We start from the raw sequence: 17395 nt of genomic DNA, 5'->3' as shown, positions 1-17395 counted from the left end.
CTGCTAATTAAATCTAGGGAGTGTGAGTGATACACAGCCAGATCAGATGTGATGGCACGTTTCTGGGTGAGGCTAAGACAGTCTAAGACAGGAAAAGATTGAGGGAGATAGAGAGAGAGAGGCTTGATACTCATCACAGTGTAATGGACATACCATCAAAGAACTCGAGTTACTTACGGAAAAATAAATGAAAAAGGGAAAAAGAAACAGAAACAGAGCACTGCTCTGCAGAGCGCAAAACTATCACTTGTAAAATGCAATTTTTTTTAAGCATTACAAAATGGGGGTACATTGTGTGATTCCACATTTCCCTGTGTTTTATGATTGCTTGTCAGAGAGCACAATATGACCCAGGTAGGTCCTTGGGAAAACCAAGACAGACTGTATCTATATCAATGGACTTTTCTGTCAGGCTGTATGCTATTTAAGACATTTGTCATGATTGAGAGTATTGACTGTTTTATATCACAAGTCATGTCATGTTCTGACATGCTCATTAAAGTGACTCTGAAATGAAACCTAACAAACCTAATGTTTAATTTTTCAATTTTTATTGTTTTTCAAGCAGATTTTATTTAACTTTATCAGTAAATACTTTTTTCTTTCTCCAAAGTCACAAGATCGATCAGAAAATCATCTAGTTGATATTCTACAAAAAAAGTCTAATTTGGCTTTAGTTTTGGCAAACACAAAGTCTAAAACACTTACAAAGTATATTGAAGAATTACTTTTTAATTTCATAAATAGTTCTACAAGAGCTTGTAATTATGTTTGAAAATAGCACCAATAATCTTGTTTATAATCCAATATACAGTGCTCAGCATAACTGAGTACAGCTCATTTTGAAAATGAATATTTTATCCATTTCTATGTGAAAATAATTAATATTTTTTAGTGCATATAAGCAAAGCAGATTTATTAATAAATGGACTTTTATGTCAGGCTGTATGATATTTAAGACATTTGTCATGATTGAGAGAATTGGTTGTTGTTTTTTTTTTATCACTAGTTGTGTCATGTTCTGACATCCTCATTAAAGTGTCACTAAAAAAAACCTAACAAATAATATGTTTGTGCATATGAACAAAACAGATTTATTAAACAGATGTATTTATTAAAATAACATTTTAGTCACAAAGCAGAATGAACCGCCAACCCATCCAGCACGTTTTTTACGCAACGGATGCCCATCCAGCCGCAACCCATCTCTGGGAAACAACTACACACTTATTCATACACACACTCATACACTTCGGACAATTTAGCCTACCCAATTCACCTGTACCGCATGTCTTAGGACTGTGGGGGAAACCGGAGCACCCGGAGGAAACCCACGCGAACGCAGGGAGAACATGCAAACTCCACACAGAAATGCCAACTGAGCCGAGGATCGAACCAGCGACCTTCTTGCTGTGAGGCGACAGCACTACCTACTGCGCCACTGCGTTGCCCCAAATGATAAACTTTCACACTATTAAGTTTAAATTTAGAAGTAGCTCCTTGTCAACTATCATTCAGACTCAACATTGCATATTTGTGATGTGACAACTGCGGATGCGCACATTGATATCTACAGTATACTGAAACAATATATTGTGCCGCTCTGCTCTCTATGATCTGTGATGTGTAGATAATTAAACATCCACTTTGGCTTTATATTGAAGAACAAAACATAAATGTATAAAAAAAGTAATGTAAACCACAGAAAGTAATTTATTCGTAAAAAAATTCTAAAGACAAAAATAAAGTCTACAGAGAAACCATGGATCAAAAAAATGGCAAATTCTGCTCCTGGTTTTAGGACTACAGATTGAACATATCTGTGAAAGACCAGCAAATTAACATCATATTAACACGTGGGTCACGTGCAAATAGATCCTCTGATGCACAGATGCAACTGTGTTGCTACATGCGCACATAATAGTCAGTAATTTAAGAACACTACAAGATGGTTTTAATATTGTATAATAGCATCTTAGATGACATTTAAGTGTGTGCAGAAAGAATGTGTAGTCCCTTGAGATGTAACCGTAATGCTAATTGTAACCCCCATATTCCATACGCTCTAATTTTCCCACTCGTCCTTCATTATATTACATTACACAAGTCCATAAAAGAAACTCTAGAGCATATTTACTAAAGACAGAACATGCAGATGTAGACAAAAGTCAAAGATATTGTTATTACTGACCAGTGGAGTGTCCCGGATCCCACACTTGTTTTATGCAACCACATATATATGGTGATGTTCAAACCAGGAATAGCAGTATCCACCTGGGAAAACCAAAGGAGAAATTGATGAGAAAATATGTAGATGTGAAAGCAAGTAGTACTGACAAATGAAGGTGAAATGAAAATGAATGAGGCGATCATAAAACAAAATATAACTATACCATGGACATGAATAGATTTGCATTGCATCCACTTTAACAATCTATGCAAGGTAACCATAACCCATTTTATATCATCAGTTGAATATATAGCTGAACAAGTTTATATTGTCAGTTTATATTGTACAACATCCACTTGCTTGTGCTCTTCCATATAGCACAAATCACCAGTGTTTAAATCATTGTCCTGTTTTTTTTTTTTAACCGGCCAGAATTTGTGAATTGTTTTGCCTTAAACATGAGCGCCCTTGTCGTGTTTTGACAGCTATCACAAACTAAAAACAACTAATCAAAACAGGTTTAAGACCAGGCAGAATCATTTTCTGTCGGGTCGCTCCAACTTCACAGTAAGTACTTTCACAATTCACAGTCAAACCGACCTAAAACTGACACATTGGTCTGTGTTTCTGACTTCGGCAAATCAGTTTGGGCAAATGAAAACAATTATTTTTCATGAGTCCAACATCCAGCTACTTAACAAAATTTGCAATATACCTGAAAAATGATCTTTACAGGAGGCCATCTTTCATTTGAATGTTGTTACATTAAGTAGAATGTTTAATTAACCTTGCACTTAATTCTGAGAGCACAAAATGACCAATAAAAGAAGTGTAAAGCCAAAAGCAGACCATTTTATACTAAAATAGAATTAGGCTAGTTTTGTTATCAATGATTTTTGTCAATAAAATCATGAAGCACCTCATTATTATTATTAATATTATTATTATTATGTTGCTGTTGTTGTATTTTTTTATTATTCAACAGGCTTTTTAGAAAATATGCTAGTTAGTTTGTTATTTACCTAATACATGACAATAGACTTTAAACAAGATATAACAAATACCTGACATATTAGTTTTTCTTAGGATAGATAGCCTAAGCTATTTGTACTGGGGCTTTTCACACACTGACACTTTATATTTCTTTATTAAAATGTTTGCAATTTAAATATCTTATGACATTATTTAGAAAACTGTAATATAAGAATTACAATTTAAATAAATATTTGTAATAAATAAATCCGTATTAATATACAGTAGAACTATTTGTAATACATCAAAAAGCATGCACATTATCAGCTGACAACTTTCCAAGCACAAGAACAAATTACTAGATAAAATTGCACTAAAATTAGAGATGTTCAGATCCGATCACATGATCGGAAATCCGGCAGGATCATGCGGCGTCAGACTTGATCGGAATTGGAGGTTACCTCCTGATCAGGACTCAAAAATAAATGTATATAGACCTTTATATATTCTCATTATTTTATAACATATCAATAGTTATGCGGTGGCACAGAGTTATACCTCTTTCTTAACTTACACAAAAACAGCAACGTGTGCGACATGACATCACTTTGTTGTTCAAGCTACCTCACAGAAGTGCTCTGCTAACAAGTTGTTGAATGTTAAAATAAGGTCAATTAAATAAAAATTAAGGAACATCCTGAATCTGTTTCTTCGCTCTTCTTTATTCTTTTTTATGTATCATAGAAGAATAGGTTTTGGTATTCTCAAAATCAAGTGATTTCGAGGGCAGAAAAACCTGATCGGGACATCCCTAACTAAAATGCTATTTTAAGCATCCTTATTAAATGCAAAATGATGGGAATAACTGCAAAAAAGTTCCACCTTTTGAGAAAAAGAATCACCTCTTTCACTAGGCTGCCTTCGGGCCTGCAACAATAAAAACAGGAAATAAGACTAACATGTTCCTACTGTCTAAGAACAAAGGTATAATATCTAAAAATATGATATATCTACAAAAGATCCAGTCAAATGACTCTGCATTTTTCAACAGAAGTCTTATCTTTGTCCTAATCATACCAGAAGATCCTTTATCTGGTAGTTGGCACTTGTTGAGCAAGTGAGTCGCTCCAGCTGGATACTCCTATAACATATTGGCCATTTAATTCCAGCTGTAAGGGTTTATGTACACACAGGCATTACAATTCAGTGCTGCACAGCTGCTCAGGTAAGAAAAATAGATTGCTGGTGGAAAACAGATTAATTCACTCACAAGGTAGGGTCTTTTTTCCACTAGAAAGCTTGCATGAAGCAGTATGTCATATTCATTTATTCATTCATTTTTTTTTTCTGGGGTCGCCACAGTGGAATGAACAACTCAATATGTCATACAAGACCCCAATTCAGTCAGAGGGTCAGGAGAGACAAATAATGTCCCAATAAGTTGGAGAACAAAATAATGTCACAATAAGTAGTCCAGGTATCATATTGTGACTTTGGGCATGGCACTAATTCCTTATTCGTCAAGTGGGGATGAAAGTTGCTTTGGAGACCAACATGTGTAAAGTAAAAATTTGCTTTCAGTCAGTTTCTACAACAGCAGATCCTTTAGGATGACAGAATTAAGTCAATAGCATCTGTGAATGCACTAAAATCCAATACAATTTTCCAAATAGTCACTTTATCGAATGTTCTTCATGCATCTTGATTTATCAGCCATGCTGTCAGAGATGTTTATATTTCATAAAATATTCCATTCTGGGTGAAAGTTCAAAATTCAAGATTTTATTTACTGGATGCATTTACGTTGTCTGTTAAGAACTAAGAAAAGATCAGTGAAGTGCCTTTTACAAAATGTTGGAACTTGCTTTGAAATGATAACTGAAAACATAGATCTCATCTATAGAACTGCATAGTCAGGTGTGCTTTCTCAGTCTAATTGTACAGCTAGCGATGTATGGAAAATCTATTTTCCACACTTTTCCTCTTTAATGCCATTTCATACACTTGTTATTGCCATCAATGCAGTTGATATTTTATTCCAAAAAAGTCTTATTAGACTATTTAGATGGTACTGTATCATATGTTCTAGAATTCCTGTAGTTTTAGTCCCTTTATGGCCATACAAAAATAGCAAATATTTGGATTTGTGCAAAAATGTTAAATAAAGAGTAATAGTAAGCACAATAAATAAATAAATAAATAAATAAATAAATAAATAAATAAATAAATAAATAAATAAAATAAAATAAAATATTTCTAATTTGGGTACTGCATTTTTGGAGACACTGCAAACAACCCCCAGGACATATTTGCATAGACAGTGAACAAAAGCAGACAATTGCAAAGTAAAAATGCCATCTTTAAGGCTGCTTACAGCAAGAATAATGATCATATTATTAAAGCTAAAGATATTGTTATGAATTAAATGTAAATTCAAAAGAACACCTGTGTCCACGGCACAGGTCTTTAGTGATTACGTACAATATAATTGGAATCCCTTTCAAAATTATATTTTTTATTAGCCAATCAGGATCCTTTAATAATGGCAAGCAACAGGTTCAAATGCATTGATTTATACTGTGAGATGGTATGAACACTCACTATGCTGTGAGATAGTGTGAACACAATAAATATATAAAATAAAATAAAACATTTCTAATTTGGGTACTGCATTTTGGAGACACTGCAAACAACATCCAGGGCATATTTGCATAGACAGTGATCAAAAGCAGACCATTGCAAAGTAAAAATGCCATTTTTAAGGCTGCTTACACCAAGAGTTATGATCAAAACATTAAGGCTAAAGATACTGTTATAAATTAATTGTAAATTCAAAAGAACGCCTGTGTCCACAGCACAGCTCTATAGTGATTACATACAATATAATTGGAATCCCTTTCAAAATGATAATTTTTTTAGCCAATCAGGATCCTTTGATAATTGCAAGCAACATGTGCAAATGTATTGATTTATGCCGTGAGATGGTGTGAACACTAGTTTCACACCTACAGTATAGTTTGTACAACACACTATATAACTACAAATTGTTTATATGACTGACAACATAAATACACATCATTTTCAGTATATTTTTAGTTTACATGTGGTGTGTGAACCACTTAACCTTTATGCTAAGTAGGGCTGCCCCCGACTAAAGATATTCCTAGTCGACTAACATTCCTGCATTTTAGCGATTAATCAAATAATCGTTCATTTATGATATTAATATAATAACTTGCGTATATACTAGGAATATAGTCCAAGTTGAAGTTTAACACTTCCATGTGACAGAAAATGCTAAAGCATGATATTAGCGCATTCAAAACGAAAATTAAGCGCTTAAAACGAAATAGTAAAGCGTTTAAATACAGTGCTTACACACAAAAATCAGTGACCAGAACGTTATAGGCTAATTATGACATAAAAACAGCAATCAGACTGCCTGTGCATTTTAATAATTTATTATCAAAAGTACAAACTGTAACAGTTACATGTCAAACAAACAAACAAACAAACAAAAAAACACTTTTTAATAAAATAAACTAAAATTCGTTCTTCAAAATAAATCAAATAAACTTATTAGCAACTTAGGCCTAGTACAAAACTAGGCAAAAAATAAAAATAAATAAATAAATACTGTAGCAAAAACGCAGTTTTTTTTTTAAATACACTGTTTTTAAAATACATTTTTTTTTAAAATACAGTGGAAAATTAAAATTTATATAATTTTTATATTGTTCAAAAGGAAAATTAACAAAAACGAACAACTTAATAAATGCACATTGCACAACGCCAAAACTTAGAATAAAAAAAGAAGGCAGCAAACAAATTAACAGCCTAATTATGATTGAATTGTTTAGAACAACTATATTTACGACAAAATGTGGAACAAATAATTTAAAGAACACTAATACAAATCAAAAATATCAGAGCAAAGCCACAAACTGCCATTAAGACGACGGATGAGTCTTGACCTGAAACAACAAATTAAAAACATCAGACTAATTTTTCTAACAGAATAAAAAACAACTTCTGCATTATATAAAAACGAAAAAATAAAAATAATATGTATTTATTTATTTGTATAGCCTACCCGATATAAAAATAAAATACCCGTTTTTTTATATATATATATAGCCTAACGGATAGCAAACAGAAACACTACAAAAAGTAAATTAAGCATTCTTACCTAAGCTTTCAATTTAATTTTTTTCATATTATGTGAGAGGAACACCAGCTTGTCCACATTGCTGGGAAGAAGGGAGCTTCTCGACGTGTTCACAATGAAGCCGGCCTTTGAAAAGATGCGTTAGGCGTTGATCTCTCGTTGCTGATGTCATACACTGACTGCGCAGCCCTTGATTGCGAAATTTCACGTGATTTTTTTTTTTTTTGCAACTAACCGACTAATGAAAATGTATTCGACCAAGCCCTCTTCATATCGACTAAAGTTTAGTCGACTATTTGGGGGCAGCCCTAATGCTAAGTCAAAACTGTGTGCCTTGTTAACTATCTCAGGCCTGTAGTGTATGTGCTGATCTGTTGTGTTGAAAGCTCTCAGATCACGTCATCCTTGTTAATTATTGTTTGTTGCTTTTATTGAGTGTGAATTGAGCAATTATATCAGGAAAAGCATGCCCTGGGGTCTACAGGGCAAGGCTAAGCTTGTTCTTACTTATTTTTCCACATCCTATTTCTGGCTTCAAAGAGGGACAGTCTTTTATTAAGCACTGCAAATTGACTTGGTAATTCAGTGGTGGCTCAAGAGCGTCACCGAGGAATAGTAATGAGAAATAGACAGTGAGCAAGTCTTTTGAGTGTGAATGTGTCTGTGTGTATGAGCAAAAGGGAGTCAGTGAGAGTTGCATTAGTGCCTATGAATACAAAATGGTTAAGTTAGTCTGCTGATGAAGCCGACAAAAAAAGGGTTTGTTAAAGGCTACGGATGGCATGAATGTCTCACTCTTTTTCTGTTATGCACCTGCTCTCAATGAAACCACACAAAACAAAAGCAAGGTCTTGAAGTATAAAGTACTCGGCTGCTGCTTCTTTTCACTAAAATGAAGTCACTTCTTAAGTAGGAGCAGCACACAGTAACAGGAATGATATAAAAGAGATGCTTACTTATTTATTTAAGTAACGGAAAGAGTCTTGCATGTGTTCATGTAAGTGTGTGTGAGAGAGAGATTGTCCAGTCAGCGCTCTCATTTTGCACAGGAAGACTCTTTGGCATACTCAAAGATGTTTTAAGAGATCTCATTTAACTCCCTTTAGTGATACCCTCTTTGCTCTTAGACTCTATTACCTCTCCTCTCCATGGAACACTCTAGAACTCCATTCTGCACTAAAGGGACAAGAACTGGCCCTGACCCAAAAGATCCATTCAGCAAAGCTTCTACAAATCCAAGCAAGATATACTGTATGAGCTATTTGCTCCAAAATAATCAGAAATAGCAAAACAATTTCACCACATCGCAAAAAAATGCTCTTGTGTTGTTTTGGAAAGCCTCCTAAAAAAATGAATATGTTGACAGGCTGGGTAGTGAGGGAAGGAAAATACTGTACAGATCTTTTTTCAAACCAGAACTTTAGTGCCCATGCACTTTTTCAACAGCATTAAAGCATTTGTTTTCTATTGAAATTTTCATAATGCTGTTATCAATGCTTTATTAGCCAGAATGAGAATCAAACCAATTAGCTATGAGGAGAATCACAACATTATCAACATTGGTTTTCAACAACTATATGACAATCAGACAAAAAGACAATGTAGACTGAGAACTTTATGGATTTACACTAGACTAGAATCGCACAAAGCAGTGCAAATTCCACAAATTAATAAAAAACTAATTTAGAAACAAAGCTATTTTTTAGATTATTTGGTTACATCTTTTTGAAACAGTAAAAAAATAAAACTGCATGTAATATAGTATGCACACATTCTTTTTTTATATATATATATAAGGACATTTCACAAAAACATTCTGGCATTGTCTACTCAACTTTCACTTCCAAACCTGAGTGAGTTTCTTTCTTCTCACTGAATACAAATTTTTACAAAGAATTGGTACCTAAACAGTTGATGTTAACCACTGACCAGAATGAAATACTGAAATAAAAGTTAAGAAAAGAGTGAGAAACCGATGACCAAATGCAAAACTGCTGACTTTACAGTAAGTATGTACTCACTTAAGTATGTACAGTAAGTATGTTACTCACCTTGTAACTGATTTCCCTGCTGAAAATGTAAGGGGCCAGCGACAAAAATAAAAGTATGGCTAGCTTATAAAAACGTTTCCTATATATTCCACTATAGCTACAAGATATAGCTAAAAATAATAGTTATTGTTGAGTCAGTATAGGAAATGAAGCCATTTTTAACCAGTTTACAATGTATGTTAAACTAGCTCCAGTAGGCTACAGGTATCATTTTTAACAACTAATATAGTGCAGCAAAAACACGTGCTCCCCTACAACATTTTAAATCGTAAACATCGTCACATGACCGGTTCATGAACCAATCTTTGAATCGGTTCTTTTCGACGAATGGTTAAACCAAACCGTTCTTTCCTTGGAGTTGACTCGGTTGTTTGTAGCTGTATTATATCGCGTATGTAAACAATAAACGATGCCTTTAGAACACACTTAAGCCTGGTTTATACTCAACTCGTTCGCTTGTTCGCAAATATTGTCCTGTGGGTGAGTACGTTCTTTTAGTTTTCAGAACTTTATGAATAATTTTCTAGAAATAGGTGCTGGTCCAGTGTTTACATTGTTGTACTATCTAAATATCGTGGAACGTGAATAATTGCTTTTTATTACAAAGAACATATTTTAAAAGCTTCTTTTTTATAAGGAAGCTTCGAGAAGCTTCGGCTAACGTTGATTAACAAATTAACACGCTGCTAGCTATTCTCAACCTCGCTAAACATCTATCAAAGTCAGAATAAAATGCTTTGGTGTTGTTTTGCCAAAAAAGTTATGCCTGCAAACTTGCAGGCTGCATACTATTTTAGAGGTCTGTCCACTCTGGCACTACAGCTGGATTGAGGTAAAGTTTGTTTTAGATTAACACTTTCAGACTTTCTCCTTGCTAATATAATTTCAGAAAAAGTCTTTACAAACTCTAACTTTTAAAATCATTTTAGTAGCCAATGACAATCAAAGTATAACATTGCTCAGAGTCAGTTAAATAGTCCTGATGTTGTTTTGAAGTCATATATGTTATTTCAGACTAAATATTCAAAGTAGGCAGAGCATCACAAGTTCACTGACCAAATGTTTGAATATAAAACCAATTTTACCTCAGTTACAGCTAGCTGTGTAACTTCAGCACTTTAGCCACCCTTGCTTTTTAATTGTTTTAATAGAAACCACAGGACACAGTAGAGAACAGAATTTGGACATGACCAACCTTGTTGTTTGATGTTGTTTTGACATTAATTTCCAGACTAATTACCAATTAAAAGCAGAGGTTTGTATTATAAAAAAAACTTGACCTTGCACAGACCTGCAATTAGTGCAGCATGAATAAGAAAGTGAAAGTGTGTATATAATAATAAAGCAATATGTGAAATAGGCGAGATATGGAAATATGTGAGATATGGAGTTCTGCAATGTACTGTACACGCCTAATTGGACAGGTTCCAGCTAAATCTGTCCATTTACTTGGAGTTACTATCAAAGAAACACTTAATTCTGCTTTTTTTATATACAGATTTACATCATAAATCTTGTTGACTAAAATTCAAGAAATCTTGTACAAGAAAAATTATATTGAGGAATAATATGCAAAGAGAAGTGCTGTGACGAAAATAAAAATCCTTGAGAATAAAAAGCTTATTGAGTAAAACACTTTAGCAACAAATGAACTGCACTGTTGATGTTGTTCATTTTCATAATAAATTGTGAAATCTAGATCATAGAGCACAATCAGCCATCAGTAATCTGTAAAACTGCTTCCGCAGCTGAAGCTGTTGATAACGAAATGGCTGACACAAAGCGATTAGCATACACATTGCTGCAGAGCACATTTATATTATTCAGTGTAATGAAACACAGAATGCAAATCATTGATATATTGCTTTTCAAAATAGCTTTGAATTACTTGGAAGAATAAGATATTATATGCAAAGTAAAACATCTAGACCTACACGAGCTTTGCTATTTGTAGTTTAAATGGATAGTTCTGCTTCTTGATTGTTATGAGAGCCATGTTCAAAGCCATTGTAGATTACTCATTGATAATACCTATGTGACCTCATTACCTCAGTACTGTTGTAGTTTTGTGTATCTTTGCTACAGTTTCACGTATTATATATTTCAGCAATACCCCAATTTATTTATTTAATGAACTGACACCTGCTGTGTCACTCACCTTTAAATGTTAAACCTCTCTTGTCCCCTGTAAAGTATTTTTGGCTGTGGGAGAAGCGTTATGTATTGTTTTGGGGTAATCAATGTTAAGTAATCATACTGTATATAATCTTCTCAATATTTCCTGAAATATTTTTCTTATTGAGAAAGTCTTATTTTAGGTAAATTTAGTTATATAAGTTTAGTTTTTATTTTTAAGGTCAATATTATTAGCCCCATAGGAAATAATTTTTTTATTGTTTACAGAACAAACAATTGTTATCTAATTACTTTAATTAACCTACTTAAACTAATAATTTCATTCAATTTTAAGCTAAAGACTTCAGCAGTACAGTACAGTACAGTACAGTATCTTGAAAAATAGCTCTGTCCCGTTCTTGAATCTGATTGGCAAATAGTTATTCAATATTCTGCAAATAACAACACTCGTACAGTTACTTAACCCTTCACCCTTGTGTATTACTCTGCCCACATGCAGCGACAAGCAGAGGACATCCTGCAATTTGACAAATATTTCTGCTATTGGACAACATAATGTATTTTTGAGGTTTTTTAGTCAAGAATGTAGTTGTTTAGATTGCAGCTATGCTATTTATTTATAAGGATAGTACCTGTTTTTAAATATTTGTCATTTTGCAGAGACAGCGCGTTGGCGGCCGTTAGCCTGTTTGAGCAGAGCAAAAACGGTTGATGTTGTCTATCCACAAGATGGCGACAGAGACCACATAATAAGCCCTTAGAGGAGGAAAACAGCGTAATTTCTATCTACAGCTGATCAAATCATTATTAAACTGGTAAGTGAATTACTTATTTAATCCTGGAACCTGAGTTGCTTTTTGGTATTTCTAATGCGTCTCCTGTTTACATTACTGTATAGACCAGTTCAGTAAAAAGAAAGAAAGATGAAATGCCTGCATGTGTTATACATATCTGAACTCTTCATATATGAGGAATTCAGACGCAAAACCTGCTAAATCCATCAGACCTCTTTTCTTGTAAATAAGCATTTTCGATCAGGCTTCTTTGATTAGGTTCAGAAGGTTCATTTTATAGCTAATGATAAAGTTGTTATCTAGTAAATAAAGTAGCTTTTTTCAAAAATATCCCTTTAGATAATTCTTTGTTTTTTTAACAAGGTAGATATTCTTTTGCGTTTTGCTAAATCCACCTATTGAGACAGGACTTTGTAATTAGTTGAAAATCACTAAAGATGCAATTAGAAATTATTTTACCAAACATAAAACACCTAAAATGAAAAATACATAAATCTGACAAGAAAGTGTCAGTTCATTCCGCATTGGCAACTCCTGATAAACTAGAGAAAAAGCAGAAGGTAAATGAATGTATGAATTATCAATAACATTAAAATTGAAATTAATTAAATCTTAACAATCTATTGTCATTTCTGAGATTTGAGATTTAGATTTAATGTAAGTAGAGCAATGTAAACATTGTAAATTAAACTTAATGCAATGGAAAAACATTGTGAAACATCAATATCTGTGCATTGACCAATGAAATAAAAGCTTAATATAAAAAGCTTATCAGATATAGGTATTATGAAGTAATATAAATAATGTAATGTTTTATATATTATATTTATCTTATTAAAAATAGCTTATATTAACAGATAAAACACAAGGTAGGCCTACTGGGCAAAAAGGGGCTGTCTCTCATACATTTTTAGCAGCTGTCATTCATTCATTCATTCTCACCATGCTTACAGTCTTTGTCTCTTTTTCATCTCTTGTTTATCCTCATAGCATCCATGACAGTCAGACAGGCTCATCCAATTCCTCAAACTCCAATTCAGCAAAAATATTGGTTGAACATGTACTACGTGCCTAAAGCATTCGCTCAGTGTCATTAGCTCATTTTTTGTGGAAGTGGCGTTTAGTGGCTTTTGCATCTGAACTCTTCATATATATTTAGCAACGGTTTCTGCTGTTCTGACGTCAGCTGCAGATGTGAATGAATGGCAGAAGAAAGTAGTTCCTCCTACAAAAGGGATTTTTATTACACCCATAGCAGTGCAATATGGCTGTATATGGTCACTGGTGAGACACTAAGGGACTCGGCCTGTGGCCTCGTGCCAGCGCATGCCTCTAAACAGTTCCGGTATACAGCACTATTGCACTGCTACGTGTAATATTGCTTGTGTGTGTGTGTGTGTGTGTGTGTGTGTGTGTGTGTGTGTGTGTGTGTGTGTGTGTGTGTGTTGAAAAAAATCTTCATTAAACAGCACCTAGAAAATTACAGAGTAGACAGAAAGCAGCATCCACATTTAATTTACTTTAATTTGCAATTAAATTAAATTCTAATGCCATCACAGTAAAATACTCATCATCATGGAAATTATTTTATATTCTATTTTCTTTTTTATATATTTATTATTTTTTGATGCTATGCTTTCATTGCAGTTTTTATACAATTCAAAGTGAACGTATGGGAATCAAACTATAAACATATTTCTGTAAATACACAGAATGATATACAACAGAGGCTGATGCCGATGTTAATTTGTCTTCATTCGTGTCAGATAAGCAAAAGCTAAGCCCTAAAGGTTTTGCCGTTGATGAAGTCTTTCAAGTTTCCAGTCTGTCTTTGCTATGACAGGGTCTCTCTCTAATGAACACAGCTTCTGTTCAGCCTCTTGACATGCAGTGCACTGACAGAGTAAGAGAGAGCACACAAGCTAATCGGCCCGCAGGTCAGTTTGCTCTTCATTTTCTGTTTACTTGCCGTGCCTTCTCTTTATGGAGTCATGACCACTTCTTTATGGGCCAGCAGAATTTTCCTTGCTCTTTACACGTATTTATTTACATTTTAATGAGGATATTAGTGAAGCGATGACATTAGAACACCACTAAATAGACATTGAATTTCATCTTCAAAGATTAAAACGGGTACATTTAAGTAGACTGTTTAAAATTATGTTCAACTTGAATTGCTCTAGATTTGTGGTCGGTTTTTCAGAGTAAGATCACAGTAGGTTAGAAAGGCATTTCTTTTTACTCAGCAATATGTGGGCACAATTAGGCTCAGTTGAGAACTGGTCAAAAATATTTCTTAAGTTTCTTTTTTATTTCCTTTTCTTCCTTTTTTTGCCATCTGATATTATGAACCATTTACTTGGCGGGCATAGTGACAGAAAATGACTTGGTTTTTCCATCGGCACAGTGAGTTACTTGACAAAAAGCTTCTACTTAAGAAAGAATGCAGTGTTCTTTCTTTTTCACCATCTAAAAGGCAGAGTGGAAGCACGCTGGGATGGTGAAAGCAGTAAGCACCGTAGATTTACATCAATGATGCGCATGCGTTTATGTGTGTGTTTGTGAGCAAGGTTGTGAGAAGGCAGAAGTTAAAATTTGTTTTAAGACAGTCTCTCCTTTACACACACCATAAATGTTGTCATCCTCAACACACCAGCTCAAACACAATTGTGAGTGAAGATACTAATCTCCACAGCCAGTATACCACAAATAGGATCAGGGAAGCATGAAATCCATACCTTGTAAACACTACACCTTCAGACAGGGTCCAGGGAGGAAGACAGACGGAGAGTGACAGAGTAGAAACGTCATGCCCATACAAATGTGCTTCTTGACAAGAGGATTTCACAAGAATGCAGCTTCCAAAATAACTATTTGTCTTTGTTAATCAGCAGGACAATTACTAGGTGGAAAGAAGTGTTTGTTCGAATTGCTGTGGCGGAAATCACAATATTTGGTCAGTCCAGTGACGCTGCATCTTTTTGCTTTCAGCTTGTTTTGCCCTCATGTTGCTCAACGCAAATTACATTTTTACATACTAAATGCAAACGGCAGGATGCCTAGTTGCATAAGTGAATTCCGAGAAACACTGTTGACAGTTGAAATCAACAACCAAAGAAACATGTTTGTGAACAGTTTATTAGCTTTCTGTGTGAGGCTGTGAAAAAAAGCACAGCATTGTGTACATAGTTTAGAGACCAATCAGCTGAGCATAGCAATGCTGTTTTAGTGAATATAAAGCATTTAGGTGCATAATGATGGAAGGGACAGAGTAGTGAGTAAGCAGAAGATTTGTATACAAACTGCTTCAAAAGAGATGGGGCGAGAACCAGGAAACTTGGCTGGTGATAGTTCAACTGTAGCCAATGGAATTGCTGATTGCTTATTAGTTGTGCCACTAATGAATAATCAACCTGGAAGTGGTTTCTGCTTTGTTTTACAAGCTTTGGTTGTGTCTGAAAGCTAAAGGTGCTACTTTCGCATACAGGTAGAAGGAAGGAAACAACAATGCACATCTACTTCCAATGAAGGTGTCACATCCTCTTTACTGAAATGCCTTTATCTGATTGATTTTTTAGGCAGCATAGATGGATTCTTTACTGCCTATGGTATTACACCATCCTGTGCAATCAATTCAGTGACATTTAAGAAAAAGGAAAATCTTTGAAAGTTGTTGTTGGTGGTCAGTTTGCGTTTAAATGTGCTTTAAGGTGTGGTAAATTACTATTTCATCAATTAAATATTCAGTTAGTTATCACCAAAGCTTTCCGTTTTGTTGTAAATCATTAAACCAATATGCTGCATCAAAGGTCTGTCCAAATACTGTTTGTCCCTTATGTACAAATGCTGCCCAATTCCCTGATAGATAGTAGGACTGCATAATATATTGTTTCAGCATCGATATTGCTATGTGCGAGTCCACAATAGTCACATTGCAGGGATCTGCAATGCAGTCAGGATTATAGTTGAACAGACATTACAGTTTACAACATAGTGGAGTAATTTCATATTTCAACCTTCAAATGAAAGTTTATTATTTGCAGTTATTTTTAAGGCGTGCAATTATTTTGAGCAAACCTAAACATTTGGACACAATAAATGAAACAATTGTACTCAATTAAAACAATATATTGTTATTATTATTTTTATTATTATACAGTGATTATTAAATTTCTGCTTCTGAATACTGTTTGACATTCCAGTAAATCATAAATCTTTGTTTATTTGGATCTTTTGTCTGTTTTATTTATTTAACTATACTTGTCATTTTAAAAATATACATTATTTTATGCAGATACACTCCCCTACAGAATTATCTCAATCTTTACAAGCTGTCTAGTCATCTGGTAAAATTGCAATTATATCGCAATATATATCGCAGTGAATAAAAATATTGCAATGTCAGTTTTTTCTAATATCGTGCAGCCCTATTAGGTAGTAAGACCATAAAAAAGCTGCCTCAAAGTGTGCTAAGACTCAGTCTCTTTTTTGTTTAAATTGCTGAAAAGATGGTTGTCATAGTTTTTTTTTTTTTAAATTTTGCTGGTCAGATTCCAACACAGGCTTGTGGGAAATATGCGCTCGTGGGAACATATGGCTTCATTTTGTGTTTAATTGAATGTTATGGGTTGGTACCACTGACTGCTTACCTCCGTATAGATGACTTTTCCAGCGTGATTGGTTTGCTTGTTGGTTCACCATAAATGGTCTCAGACTTGGAAAGCTGATTATAGTGGATTGGGGATCGCGTCCAGTGAAGGGTGGTTCTAGAAACTAGGTAAAAGGAAACCCATTTACAGTATGAAATCATGATAAAAGCATTCTCTTAGTTTGCTTTTAAAAACACTATTGATTGGGTTCAGGGAACAGGGTGTTTGGGTCAGTTGATATTATAGTGATATAATGTGCACAATGACAAGCCTTCTCTCTCACAGATGTGCATGAGAAAGACGTTGAGATTGGCAGTAATATACAGAGTGGCCTCTGGTGGATTTACATGAAAAGGCATGTATTAGAAAAGGTGCCCCAGTATTGTAATTGAGATTGTTAAAAATATACATGGTGATTAGTGGGTTTGTGAAAACAAAATCCACAAGCAAACATA

General features: G+C 34.2%; 2 protein-coding genes across 11 annotated transcripts in view; one reads left to right on the top strand and one right to left on the bottom strand.

The window, feature by feature from the left end:
- The window catches only part of lamc3 (laminin, gamma 3), a 225036-nt gene extending 215398 nt beyond the window's left edge, over positions 1-9638 (bottom strand). Inside the window, exons 1-2 of the mRNA XM_087253657.1 lie at positions 9362-9638; positions 2192-2274 (exon numbers count right to left, since the gene is read on the bottom strand). The gene's annotated coding sequence lies outside the window, so the exon portion shown is untranslated. The remainder of the gene's footprint in view (positions 1-2191; positions 2275-9361) is intronic.
- Positions 9639-9721: 83 nt separating this feature from the next.
- Positions 9722-17395, top strand: part of fibcd1b (fibrinogen C domain containing 1b) — a 279505-nt gene continuing 271831 nt past the window's right edge. For 7 of the 10 annotated variants that reach the window (XM_087252582.1, XM_087252581.1, XM_087252580.1 and 4 more), the window contains exons 1-2: positions 9722-9841; positions 12158-12312. The gene's annotated coding sequence lies outside the window, so the exon portion shown is untranslated. The other 3 variants (XM_087252578.1, XM_087252577.1, XM_087252583.1) reach the window with 2 other exon arrangements.

Source organism: Danio rerio, chromosome 5 (assembly GCF_052040795.2).
Source record: "Danio rerio strain M-AB ecotype USA chromosome 5, GRCz13ab, whole genome shotgun sequence".
In the NCBI taxonomy this organism is placed as follows: Eukaryota; Metazoa; Chordata; class Actinopteri; order Cypriniformes; family Danionidae; genus Danio; species Danio rerio.
This window is presented reverse-complemented; position numbering and strand designations above follow the sequence as displayed.